The sequence below is a fragment of the Cervus elaphus genome, chromosome 23, assembly GCF_910594005.1.
Source record: "Cervus elaphus chromosome 23, mCerEla1.1, whole genome shotgun sequence".
In the NCBI taxonomy this organism is placed as follows: domain Eukaryota; kingdom Metazoa; phylum Chordata; class Mammalia; order Artiodactyla; family Cervidae; genus Cervus; species Cervus elaphus.
In genome coordinates this window covers 33,232,214-33,245,691 of record NC_057837.1, presented here as the reverse complement: position 1 = coordinate 33,245,691, position 13,478 = coordinate 33,232,214, and the positions used below count along the sequence as shown (strand labels likewise).

The 13,478-nt window shown below is 42.0% G+C and overlaps 1 protein-coding gene across 7 annotated transcripts in view; it reads right to left on the bottom strand.

Annotated features, from left to right (window-relative positions):
* Window positions 1-13,478, bottom strand: part of CACNB2 (calcium voltage-gated channel auxiliary subunit beta 2) — a 408,788-nt gene that overhangs the window by 78,474 nt on the left and 316,836 nt on the right. The gene's annotated exons all lie outside the window — the stretch shown is intronic.

Here is a 13,478-nt window from a genome sequence, read left to right as displayed (position 1 = left end):
CAACTCTGGGAGGCTCAGAAGAGAGTGAGGAGCCCACCCTAACTCCCCCACCCACCAAAAAAACTGTCAAGGGATGGCCAAAAAAACATGGTGTCACAGAAGCCAAGAGCAGACATTTCAAGTTGGAGGGTGATCAACCACGTGGAATGCTGCTGACAGCCTGAGAAAGTTAGCAGAAAGTTTATGACTTCTTTGACAATACAGAGATTGTTGACTGGGCTTGGAGCCATTTGTTGGGGTTGCTGTGATTCTGAGGGGTAAAATCTGGACCAGTGAGGGGTGAGGAGGGGAGAGGTTAAGTGCAAATGATCCGTGCAGACTTTGAGAAAGTCTGCTGGGAAGTAGGATAGAGATATGAACCTATAGCTGGACATGCAATGCAGGGTTTGGGGGCTTTTAGGATGGACACCTCCATACTATCCATATATGAATGGTCCAGTAGAGAGGAAAGACTGGATGCTGTAGGAAAGAGATGATGACCGGGAGGCAGGAAGTTCTTGGAAGGGGAGAAACTAAACAAGAGGATTCCCACAGCAGGAGACATGCCTCTTTTATTCTCACCTGAAGGGAAAAAGAAAACATGGATACAGATGACTGGTGGTGGCAGGATGATGGTCGCATCATCTGCAAACTTGTGTTTTCTCAGTGGGGTCTGCAGTGAGGGGTGATGAACTGAATCAGTGAAAAGTACTCAAGAAATAACTAAAAGTGAAGGAGGATAAGAAGACTGGGGGGGGGGGGGTGGAAATTGTCTCAAATTAAACGAAAATGAACTATCTTGCTTAAATTAATATATAGCTTGTGGGGCCTCCCTGGTGGCTCAGGGGTAAAGAACCCTCCTGCCAAAGCAGGAGACATGGGTTCGATCCCCAGTCCAGGAGACAGCACATTGCATGGAGCAACTGAGCCTGTGCTCTAGAGCCCGGAGCCGCAACTACTGAGCCCATGTGTCGCAACTGCTGAGGCCTGTGCTACACAAGAGAAGTGAACACGATGAGAAATCTGTGCACTGCAACTAGAGAGTGGCTCCTGACACCTGCAAAGCAACAAAGACCCAGCACTGCCAAAAAAAACAAAAAAACCTCTTATTTGCTGTCTTATGGGTAGCAAAGAGAACTATTTCTGCTTTCATATGTCCTCATAGTTTTCCATTGTGACTCTTCTGTCCCAGGATCCTCAGACATCCTGCAAGCTCTGGAAAAACTTGCCATCAAGGGGAGCTGGGAATCTCACACTACTGGTCTCTGCTCGAGAGAAATGGCCAAGATGGAGTATTAATTTCCCAGAACTGGATGAGTTCTGGACCATGAGGGTGGAGGGGTATCTCTGGAATAAGTAAACATCCCAGATGGAAAAAAGAAAAGAAAACAAAACTGAGCCTTAAGTTCAGAGCTCCAGGAAGATTTCAGCACTCTGAGACAGCTATGTCTAAACTCCCTCCTGGGGTGACACTGGATAGCTTGAGGTCATTGGTTTTTCTCCACCCATACCATCTGAGGAGTTCCAGGCTTTGGTAGATGTATGTTGTTCAGTCGCCAAGTCATGTCTGACTCTGTGACCCCATGGACTGCAGCACGCCAGGCTTCCTTGTCCCTCACCATCTCCTGAAGTTTTCCCAAGTTCATGTCCAATGAATCTGTGATGCCATCCAACCATTTCATCCTCTGTCACCCTCTTCTCCTTCTGCCTTCAATACTTCCTAGCATCAGGGTCTTTTCCAATGAGTTGGCTGTTCGCATCAGGTGGCCAGAAGTATAATGGCCCCCAGATAGAGACCTTTATCAAGACACTGAAAACAAAGGACATACAGTCTGAAGATCTAAATTTATTTAAATAGAATCAAGGGGGAAAAACATGGACACTGAATTCAAAGGGAACTAGACAGGGGAAGTGATCTCAAACAACAAGTAAAATTAAAAAGGAGTCAATCCAGGAAGGAATATGTCCATAGACACAAAATCATTCTGGACAAAGGTCAGAAGACATGGGTGCACCATCACTACCGCCCTGAGGACTGTGGTTTGCAGAAATGAGGGTCACTGAAGAGCGGACACTGGATTGAGAAACAACAGCCACAGGGATCCCATCTCAGGAGAGGGTTTCAACACATGGCCCTCTGCCAAAAACAGAATTTTACCCCAAATGATGGCTCAACCTCCATACAACTCAACCCCACACAAGTGTACATCAGAACTCCCACAGGGAAAAAAAGATGAATAATTTGAAATATTCCTACAGGTATTTAAAAAAAAGTCCTACTTAAATAGCAGAGCTGTGACTGCATAAATCCTGTAGAGCAATGAAGATGGGAAAGCCTTCTATCAGAACTAATTTCTACCCAACCTCTGAGAAGTCATCACTGAGATGAAGACTGAAAATGTGGAAGCAGAGTCCAATCCATTAGGCTAGAAGAAGATCTCCAGTTCTTCCCAATCTGCTTTATGTTAGTATTTCGAGAGCCACAAACAGAGAAGTAAAACATGATTAACATAAGACTCCAGTGGGATGAACTAAGACAGTAGCAGTGACATATATACACTACCATGTGTAAAACAAATAGCTAGTGGGAAGCTGCTGTAAACACACACACACACACACACACACACACACAGACATGATAAAATGTGATTTTCTTAAAAGAACCCCTGAACCTCTTAGTATTCTGCTTTTACAAAATGCTGGAAAGTAAGAACTGCCCAGTTTTATCATGCACACTGTCTAGAATATTATGGATATTAAAAAATTAATCTAACTTATTTTCTCCCGGCCAGGGACATCAATTTTTTTAAGTCTCTATTAAATTCATTACAACGCTGCTTCTGTTTTATGTTTTGGTTTTTTGGCCACGAGGCATGTGGGATCTTAGCTCCCTGACCAGGGTCTGAATCCACACCCTTCTGCACTGGAGGGTGAAGTCTTAACCGCTGGACTGCCAGGGAAGTCCCTGGATATTTTAAATTAGGAATAAATGGATAACAAAATTAAGTTGGAGAAAAGATTATTGGCTATGTTGGTGAATTTCGGCATTGATTACGTCATGAAACACTGCCCAGGTGAAGAGTTTTTGGCTCCTGACTGGCAGCATCACTGCGTGGCCCTTCAAAATCTGAAGGATTTGGTGTTTCACTGAGGTGATCTGTCAGCTGGGGCCACCCTCCTCCAAGTAAAATAGTCAGAGTCCAGGAAAAAACACGTCTGGGTGGATGATCTGGGCCACCTTTTCCCTCTAAGATACTGTTCCAGAGGACGGTGACATTTCTGCAGATGGAATAGCCCATCAGTTAGGGTGGGGGATTGTGGTTAGGGTTAGTTAGCTGGGAGGGGCAAATGAAAATTCATCTCAAGTTCCTAATGCTATCAATGTATGTGACATTTTCATATTCACAGGCGCAGTTGTAAATTTCAGGGCAATTAGCCCTCTTTTTTTCTTTGGTTTTTTCACAAAAGCCAAGAACTATAGTTTTTTTTTTTAAAAAGTCATAAAAATTCATAAAGAGAATCAGTCCTCAATGCTGAGTAACTACTATTAAGAGCAAAATATTTTAAAGAGCTTAGTAGAAGTTCGCCTTCTTCACTTGCTTCCTACTAGCACGAGTAGACTGTGAATTAGTTGGTGATCAAAGTTAGGATGACAATAAAAAATAAAAATCTCGATTTTATAGGTATTATTACTTATGTCCTTTATCATTTTTGGTCTTGTATAGGACATTTCTTAAAATTCTGTTTATTAACTTTAAGGAACAAAAGAAGTCTACTGAAGAGCTTCCAAATGACACTGTTGGGATAAATCATTTGTTTGTATCCAATATCTAATAAGTGTCATCTGTATACAATAAACAAAATAGACAAGATTCCCATCTTTGTGGAGTTTATACACTGGAATCAATACCAGGCAAAATTCACTACATGTCAATCAATTGTGGAACATGAAAGTGAATCAGGATAAAGTTTTCACATGTTTTCTAGACTGACACAGTATTTATTAAATATATTTTCCCCATAGGAGCTCAATATTTTATCTTGAATTGCTACTGTCTAGGAGGATATGAATTTGCTTGCAACTGAACACTTTAACGGACTTTTTAAACTTAAACGTTTGCACAGCTTCAAATGCTTATATACATTTAAAGGGAATATTTTGTAAAAGGCAAGAAAGTTACAGAATTGGTAAAATGGTTCCCTTTGGCATCATTAAAATATTTCAAAAATAGTTTGCTGACTTAAGTGAAATGCATTTGTAGTCTAAGAATGGTGATTATCTAAACCAATTAGCCATGTTGAGAACAATCTAATCAACTAAAAATAAGCTGATTTTTATTTTTAGTTCTCTAAACATTTCCCCCTAATCTTCTTTTACTCTATAAAGAAGCTAATGAAAAAGAACATTATTCTACCAAGGGAAGCTGGTACATATTTAAATTTAAATTAAAAAGTACTATTACCTAGCAGCAGTTTAAAATGAAGTATTACATTGTGTAGGAGGAATTCAATTTATGTCATATAGTATAAGGTAATAGACTAAGTTTTCTGAATATAATTAATAGTGTTTCCTTTAAAAGTTCCTGGAAGTATATTGTACATCTATGTCCATAGCAGCATTATTTACAATAGCCTAAAAATATACAGAAGTAACCCAACTGCCCGCTGACAGATGAAAGGATAAACAAGATGTGGTGGATACACACAGTGGGATATTATTCAGCTTTAGAAAGGAAGGGATGACTTCATTGGTGGTCCAGTGGTTAAGACTCCGTGCTTCCACTGTTGGGGGGTGTGGGTTCAAGCCCTGGTTGGAAACTGAGATTCCGCATGCTTTGTGACTTTGCCAAAAAAAAAAAAAGAAAAGAAAATTTCTGACACGTGATCCAACATGGATGAGTCTTGAAGACATTATGCTAAGTGAAATGTGCTGGTCACAAAAGAGTAAACACTGTATGATTCCACTTACATGAGGTACCTAGAACAGTCAAATTTATAGAAACAGAAAAGAGAATGGTGATTGTTGGGGGGAGGAGGGGAGGAGTGTGGAGAGTCAGCGTTTACTGGGTACAGCGTTTTAGCTGGAGAACATGAGAAAGTTCTGGAGATGGATGGTGGTGATGGCTGTATAACCATGTGAATACTTTCAATGACACTGAACAGTATACTTAAAATAGCTAAAAACATTAATTTTGTTATACATATTTGTATATTTTACCACAATAAAAAACTGCACCCCCTCCAACATTATACAAAAATGAAAAAAAGAAACTTCTTTTTTGGGGCCATGCCACATAACTTGTGGGATCTTAGTTCCCTAACCAGGGATCGAATTTGTGCCCCCTGCAGTGGAAGCATGAAGCCCTAACTACTGGACAACCAGGGAATCTCGCCCCCTCCCCACTACCTCGCCCGCCCACCACCCCCAAAAAAAAACTCCTTAGAGGTGAGTTATCATGTTAATAATCTGTTAATGTGCAAGCAAGGGGAACATTTTCCTAAGGGACAAACTGTCTATATGCTCATCCAAACAATTGTCACCCAATATAGTTTCTCATTTGCTAGTTAAGTGCTCAAGTAACAAATGAAATTCACATAACATCCATTTATTTGGTGCAGTCAAGATGACATGTGTCTAGTGTGTCCACGCAGACAGTGGTAAGCCATCTCAAGGACTGGAACACTGGCTGTGTAAAAACAAGCTAAATCTTAAATGAACTCAAGAGGTAACTTTATACAATACCAAAGCCTCCTTTGGTCACCTAAAATAGGGTGACAACCACAAATTCAAGCCCTGCTAGGACTCAGAGTAAGGGGTGTTCACCTTGTTTTGAAGTTAGTATGACAGGATTTATTATATATTTAAGCCCAGATCTGTACACAGACTATGCCTAGTAATAGAAGGCAGAGGTTGGGGCACTAGAAGAAAACAGTAGGAAGGCTGTAAGCCTGTGAAAGGGGAGTTGTGGAGAGGCAGCTAAAGGGGACAGATGTTAAGAAAAAGAAACAGATTAGATCTTAAGAGTTTACATTTGGAAAGAATAATGAAAAAGAAAAGCTTCAGTATAGAGTGACATGGGTCAGCCACTTAATGAGTTTAGCAGTCTGCAGGCAATACTACAGATTGGCAGCAAGTTCCTTAAGGGTGATGCATCATCCAAGGGATGATTTACATTAATCCATCAAGAAAATGGCTCCCTGGGTAGCTCAAACTGTAAAGAACCTGCCTGCAATGCAGGAGACCTATGTTCGATCCCTGGGTTGGTAAGATCCCCTGGAGAAGGAAATGGCAACCCACTCCAGTATTCTTGCCTGGAGAATCCCATGGACAGAGAAGAGTGAAGATGGCACTAAATAGATGAGGAAGAACTGGCAAGAAGGTGGCTGATGAAGTGGGATATGGAATAAAAGTCAAGGATATAGGAACCCTCTTACACTGTGGATGGGAATGTAAGTTGGTGCAGCCACACTATGGAGAACTGTATGAAGGCTCCTCAGAAAACTAAAAACAGAATTACCATATGATCCAGCAATCTCACTACTGGGCATATATCCAGATAAAATAATTCAAAAACATACATGCACCCTTATGTTCATAGCAGCACTATTCATAGCAGCCAAGACATGGAAGCAACCTAAATACCCATCAACAGATAAATGAATAAAGGAGATGTGGTACATATATACAACAGAATACTACTCAGCCACGAAAAAGGACAAAATAATGCCATTTGCAGCAACATGGATGCAACTAGAGATTATCATACTAAGTGAAGTAAGTCAGAAGGAGAAATCACATACCATATGGTATCACTTATATGTGGAATCTAAAATATGGCACAAATGAACCTATCTCTGAAACAGAAACATTCACAGACATAGAGAACAGACGTGTGGTTGCCAAGGAGGTGGGGAAGTGAGGGTAGGGATGGATCGGAAGTCTGGGGTTAGCAGATGCAAACTATTATATACAGAATGGGTGAACAAGGCTCTACTGGATAGCACAGGGAATTATATTCAATATCCTGGGATAAACCATAATGGAAAAGAATATAAAAAAGAATATATACATATGTATAACTGAGTCACTCTGCTGTACAGCAGAAATGAACACGTTACTTCAATAATAAATAACACAACTATACTTCCATAAAAGATAAAGGTAAAAACAAGCTAAGGATGTATACATATGTAAAACTTGGAAATATCTTGTCTCTTGTTTAACTGCAAAAACACTCCTTGGTATAAATAGGAACATCAACTTTAAAGGAACTAAATGTCACCCTTGCTGAGCATCCTTCATGGACCATCAGGCCAAGTCATGCCTCATTTCACTGCACATCAGGAAATCTCCATTCCACTTGGCTAATGAAAAGAAATCCTGCAAAAAGGACAGAATAAGAAGCCTGCCACTTTTAGGGGATATGCCTTTCTTATTATGATATTGAAGCAAAATCCAAATGTACTTCTCCAAAGTAACAGCTGGAATATAAACACGGTTAAACCATCTAACCAACCTTAATGCATTAACCTTCTTAAAATTCCTGATAGATAAGCTAGTGGAAAGTGTTGAGTGAGATATAATTTGCCCTTGGGCTAACTTCCATGATAAAAACTCCTCCCCCAGCTTTTTCCACATCACTTCTATACACTCTTTACTCCCCAAGGAATAGCCACCTGGTATTTACCTGTCTTAATGGACAGAACTGTTGCAAACAGAATTCACTTCCAACCACAGCAACGTAAGGTGTAAGCCAGACTACTCACTCTTTTTCTGGACATGTTTTCTAAACTCCATGAACTTTCCACACACAGCTCTCCTACCCACAATTCTCCCAGGTAATCTAAGCAGCACTCATTTACCTAATCATTTAATTACCATTTCTAAATCATTTCTTAGACACCACCTAAATCATCTTCCCAATATATCACCAAGGACTCAGAATCAACCAGCCCCCACATGTTCCTTTCCAAACTGTGTAATGATTACTGTGCATTTGTCTGTCACATTTTCCCCTAAAAATACAAGTTCCTCTGTTGCAGTCTTTAATGCTCTCGACCATATATCGGTGGATATTATTACATAAACTCTTGCTATGATTTTAATGGTGACTTTTCACTCAATGAGCACATATATCACATTTAAAAAATTTTCATCACTTTTTTCTCCAATTGGAAAAAGAAAAACTTAAAAAAAACACAGTACCCAGTCCATTTGACATTTAAAGAGCAAGTACTACAAAGACATATTAACTGCATTTTTCATTAAAACTTGGACTTCTAATCTATATTAAATGGCTTAATACATGCATTTTCAATGGGAGAAATTTCATTCCCATCCCCAAGTGGGTAAGAATTTGCTCTTAGGAGATGACAAAGGTTACTCTTTTTATGTAAAAAGCATAGGTCTACACAGAATACCTAAACAGATACCCAGTATATTTGTGATATGAACATTGGGAAGAGGAGACGGTGGTTAGGAAAATACTGTCTAGAAAACATTTCTCCTTAAGGGGGTAATAATAAAAAAAAAAGGTTGAAAAACATGATTTTGATGTAAAGATGATGAGAAATTAAATGGTAATACTATAACCTCCAATCTAGTTATTTAATCTAGTTTTAGATCTTTGAAACTTCTAGAAAACATTTCCTCTCAGAAACTTCCTCTCATTCCTAAGTCTGTGGTACTATTTCTCCAGGATATTCCTAGGATGTAGAATCCTTCTCACATCATCCCACCATTGTGCGGTATTATCATCGCCTACTAGACCATCCCCTCAATCTTGTTTACTTCAAGAGAAGGGAGACTATGAAGACAGTGAAGACTATGAAGACAGTCCCTTTCTTGACTGGGCTCAGCCCTGGAACAACAGTGACAAACAAGTCACTTTAGAACACTGGCCTCCTGGCACTCACATCCTACCAAGACAGACAAGAAACAGAAAAACACTCATGACAAGATCTATAAGCTATTTTGTTACAGTTCTGCGTAGGAAACAAACAGAGTGGGAGGACAGTGACAGAGATGAAATACAGTACAGAATACTGCAATGTATTCCACTGCAGAGGACCTTGGAGATCTTCCTCAGCTCAAGTATTTTGGGCCCAAGACCTAAGGTCTTGGTTGGACCTTCGTTGGACCAAAGGCAAAGGTAGAGAATAAAATGTTGGCAATTACTACCACCACTAAGAGTAGCTAACATTTACCTTACTGCGTGCCAGGAGTCTCACATGACCTGTGAGATATGGCACATTTAACAGGCCTGCTTTACAGAAGAAGACACAGCATTAGAGCAGAAATACAACGTAATGGCTAAGACCATGGACTCTGGCATCACACCATCTTCTTTGACTGCTGACTCTAACACTCACTGGCTGTGACTTTGGGCAAGTTACTTCACCGCTCTGTTCCTGTTTCCTCACCTGTAAGATATGGATGATAGTATATCTGACTCATCTAATCATCAGAGTGGAGGATGTGAGAGTCAGCTGTGTGATGCAGAGGAAGAGATTCCAAGCCTGAGGGACAGAGTTTGGGGAACAGACTGTGGAGGCAGCAAAGGGAGACCACTCATGGGGAAGGTGTGTGGGGAAGTGAGACGACTGGATATTCGGTAATCAGGCCAATGGAAGCCTTGGAAACCATGGTGGGAGCTATCTTTGAGCAGTAAAAAGTCCTGGTAGAATTCGGGCTGAGCCATTGATTTTTCTCCAGAACTGTGAGAAAAATGTCTGTTGTTTATAAGCCACCTGGACTACGGTATTCTGTTGTTGCTGCTGTTAAGTCACTAACCTGTGTCCGACTCTGTGTGACCCCATGGACTGTAGCCTGCTAGGCTCCTCTGTCCGCGGGACTTCCCAGGCAAGAATAATGGAGCAGGTTGCCATTTCTTTCTCCAGGGAATCTTCCCGACCCAAGGATTGAACCCACACCTCATGCATTGGCAGGCAGATTCCTTACCACTGAGCCACCCAGGGACACCTCTATGGTACTGTTCAGTTCAGTTAAGTTGCTCAGTCGTGTCCGACTCTTTTCGACCCCATGGACTGCAGCACACCAGGCCTCCCTGTCCATCGCCAACTCCCGGAGTCTACTCAAACTCATGTCCATTGAGTCGGTGATGCCATCCAACCATCTCATCCTCTGTCATTCCCTTCTCCTTCTGCCTTCAATCCTTCCCAGCATCAGGGTCTTTTCCAATGAGTCAGTACTGTTACAGGAGCCCAAAGAGACAAAGATATAGGGGCTAGAATAGGAGCATCGGTGAAAAAAAGATGTTTATGTGGAGGGAGTGGTAATGGGAAGTGGTGGTAAAGCCAGATGTGAGTTTGGACCACTTTTTTTACCCTGGTGACCTGAATTTATACAAATGCTAAAAAGTAGCAGGTAAGGGTCATCCTTGTGCTATTTGGCTCCCTCCTGCTTATGCTGAAATGCTCTCATGACAGGAAGTAAGGAGGAGCACCTAGATCTTGGGGTTCCCTTGCCACCCACACTCTATCTCCTGCTGCAACCCTGGGTGAGCTACCTCATCGCGTGACTCATCACAATCTCCATGTATTCTTTCCCAATAATCACGAAAAGCACTGGTTTTAAGGTGAGGAGGTAAAATGTATCAAAAAAAAAATCCAACATGCGGGGATTTCCCTGGTGGTCCAGTGGTTAAGAATCTGCCTTGCACAGAGGGACACAGCAGTGTCCACAGAGGTGTGAACCCACACATGTGTTTAACCACTTGTATGTACCCAATCGGCAACCTCAAGTACACTGTATTAATGTATGCGTGCATATATACCCATAATCACAGCATCTTGGCAATTAAATCAGCACAAACTAAACTGATAGAACAATGAAGCAAATAAAGTTCTTACTTTTTTTTTTTTCAAAAAAAAAAAAAAGAATCTGCCTTGCAGTGCAGGGGATGTGGGTTCGATCCCTGGTCAGGGAACTAAGATTCCACATGCTGCAGGGCAACTAAGTCTGTGCCACAGCCACTGAGCTTGTACAACCAGAGAATCTGTGAACCGCAATGAAAGATCCTGCATGATGCAACCAAGATCCCATGTGCTGCAACTAAGACCAGATGCAGCTAAATAAATAAATATTAAAGGAAATCCAGCAACAACAACAAAAAAAAAACGAGAGAAGGGAGATGGTGAAAGGATGCTCTCAGTCCCATTGAACATGTTGCTGGCCCAGGGTAGGTAGAGCATTTTCTTCATTCAAACCTCCTGATTCAGTATCGCTGAACTTTCTGAAATTAATTAAAAGACTTATTTTTATTTATTTGGCTGCACTGGGTCTTAGCTGCAGGGTGAGGACTCTTCTCTTTTTTCTTCAGTTGCGACACAAAGGATCTAGTTCCTTGACCAGGGATTGAACCCAGGCCCCCCTGCACTGGGAGTGTGGAGTCTTAGCCTCTGGGCCACCAGGGAAGTCCCTGGACTTTTATCTTTTAAAGAAGAGATATAAAGAGAAACGTAGCACATGCATTTGTTGTAAATCCATCATTCCTTAGGATTGCTGGAGTTGTGTGTTAACAGTCTAGTTCTGGAGTTTACAGACATAACTTGAGAAGGACATAGACCCAGGGACAGACAGAGAAAACAACAAATGCTTTTATACCGAAGAGAAATGAGGTCACTGAGAGGATGAAATGCTTTGTGCCTAGTGCCCCCACCCTGCCCTTCTATTCTGGTGCGAAGGGGTCTTTTGAGGGCTCTGAGTCTGTACTATGAGCCATTCTGTCTCATCCTGCCTCCTGCTGCAAAGCCTGCCAGAGTGCAACCCTGCAAGGGGCCTCTCTTCTACTCTGACAGCTTATGTACTTCAGTCGTGTTCAAGGAACTGCGGCTCTGGGATAATCCAGTAAGATGGAGCATAGCCCCTAGGATGCACTCCAAGGCCAGTCCCCGGGAGGACAGTCTCCTCACTGGGCATTGGTCCTGGGGAAGGGACCTGGCAGAGGGGTGATGGGAAATCAAAAGGCCAGGTCAGCTTGGTGAGAGCCTGTCAAGCTCCCCAGAGACTGTGCCTGGATTCCTTTCCCGGCTTCATCATTTACTAGTTGTGTGAACTTGGCAAACTCCTTCCTTTCTCATGACCTCATTTCTTTAACTGTAAAATGGGGTAACAGTACCAACGTCACAGGGTCCCCGTGAGGATGAAAGGAGTCGGTACATGCCAAGTGCTGGGGAAGGGCTTGCTAGTCTCCTTAGATCCCCTCTGACTCTGCCTTAGCTGGAACACTAACTCAGCTTGATTACATCAATTCCCTCATGACTTTCTGTAATAGAGGATGTGTGTTCTCTTACTCTTTTTAGCTAAATGAACTTGGTGGACACAGAAGGGGGTAAGGGGAGAGTGGGATGAATTAGAAGAGGAGGACTGACATATATACACTGCCACGTGTGAAATCCCTGGAGGAGGGCATGGCAACCCACTCCAGGATTCTTGCCTGGAGAACCCCCATGGACAGAGGAGCCTGGCGGGCTACAGTTCACGGGATCCTAAGAATCAGACATGACTGAGCGACTAAGCTCAGCACAGCACATGTGTGAAACAGACAGACAGTGGGAAGCTACTGCATAGCACAGGCAGCTCAGGGATGCTCTGTGATGACCCAGAGGGGTGGGATGAGGCGGTGGGTAGGAGGGAGGTCTAAGAGAGAGGGTGTATATATATACACACACACACATATGGCTAATTCACCTTGTTGCACAGCAGAAAAGTAACACAACATTACAAAGCAATTGTATTCCAATAATAAAATAAAATAAAAATGAGCTCAGATGGTCTTTGCTGCCCCTGATACAATTCCTAGACCACAGGACCCCACAGTCATGGCCTATCTAATATAAGAGACATCCTTTTCGCACATGGCCATTGTAGAGGCCAGAATACGCCACCCCAAATATGCCACACTGGCTTAAGGACTCTTTTAGAGCTGGAAGCATATGAGAATCAAGAGATGCAGAAACATACTTGTAGCTTCCTTTAAGTGATTAAAGGTAGAAACTTTGAAAAATAGGGACTGTCATAAGTCACTTCTAGGGAGGCTTTATGGCCAAGAAGATGATGGAAAGTTGGTGCCAAAAGGACTTCTCCCAAAAACCTTACTTCACTGTTTTCCCCCATCTATTCACCTTCCCACAACTTGCAAATGAACTCATCCTAGAAACTCAAACTCCTTTCCTTCTGTCTTGTCCTTTCTCTGAACATCTATTGTTCTTTTCTTTTTTTTAAAAGACAAGTGCTCGGGCCTGGTGCACTGGGAAGACCCAGAGGGATTGGGTAGAGAGGGAGGTGGGAGGGGGGATTGGGATGGGGAATACATATAAATCCATGGCTGATTCATGTCAATGTATGACAAAAACCACTACAATATTGTAAAGTAATTAGCCTCCAACTAATAAAAAATAAATGGGGAAAAAAAAATCTTACTTCATTGTTTTCCCCCATTTGTTCACCTTCCCACAACTTGAGAATGAACTCATCC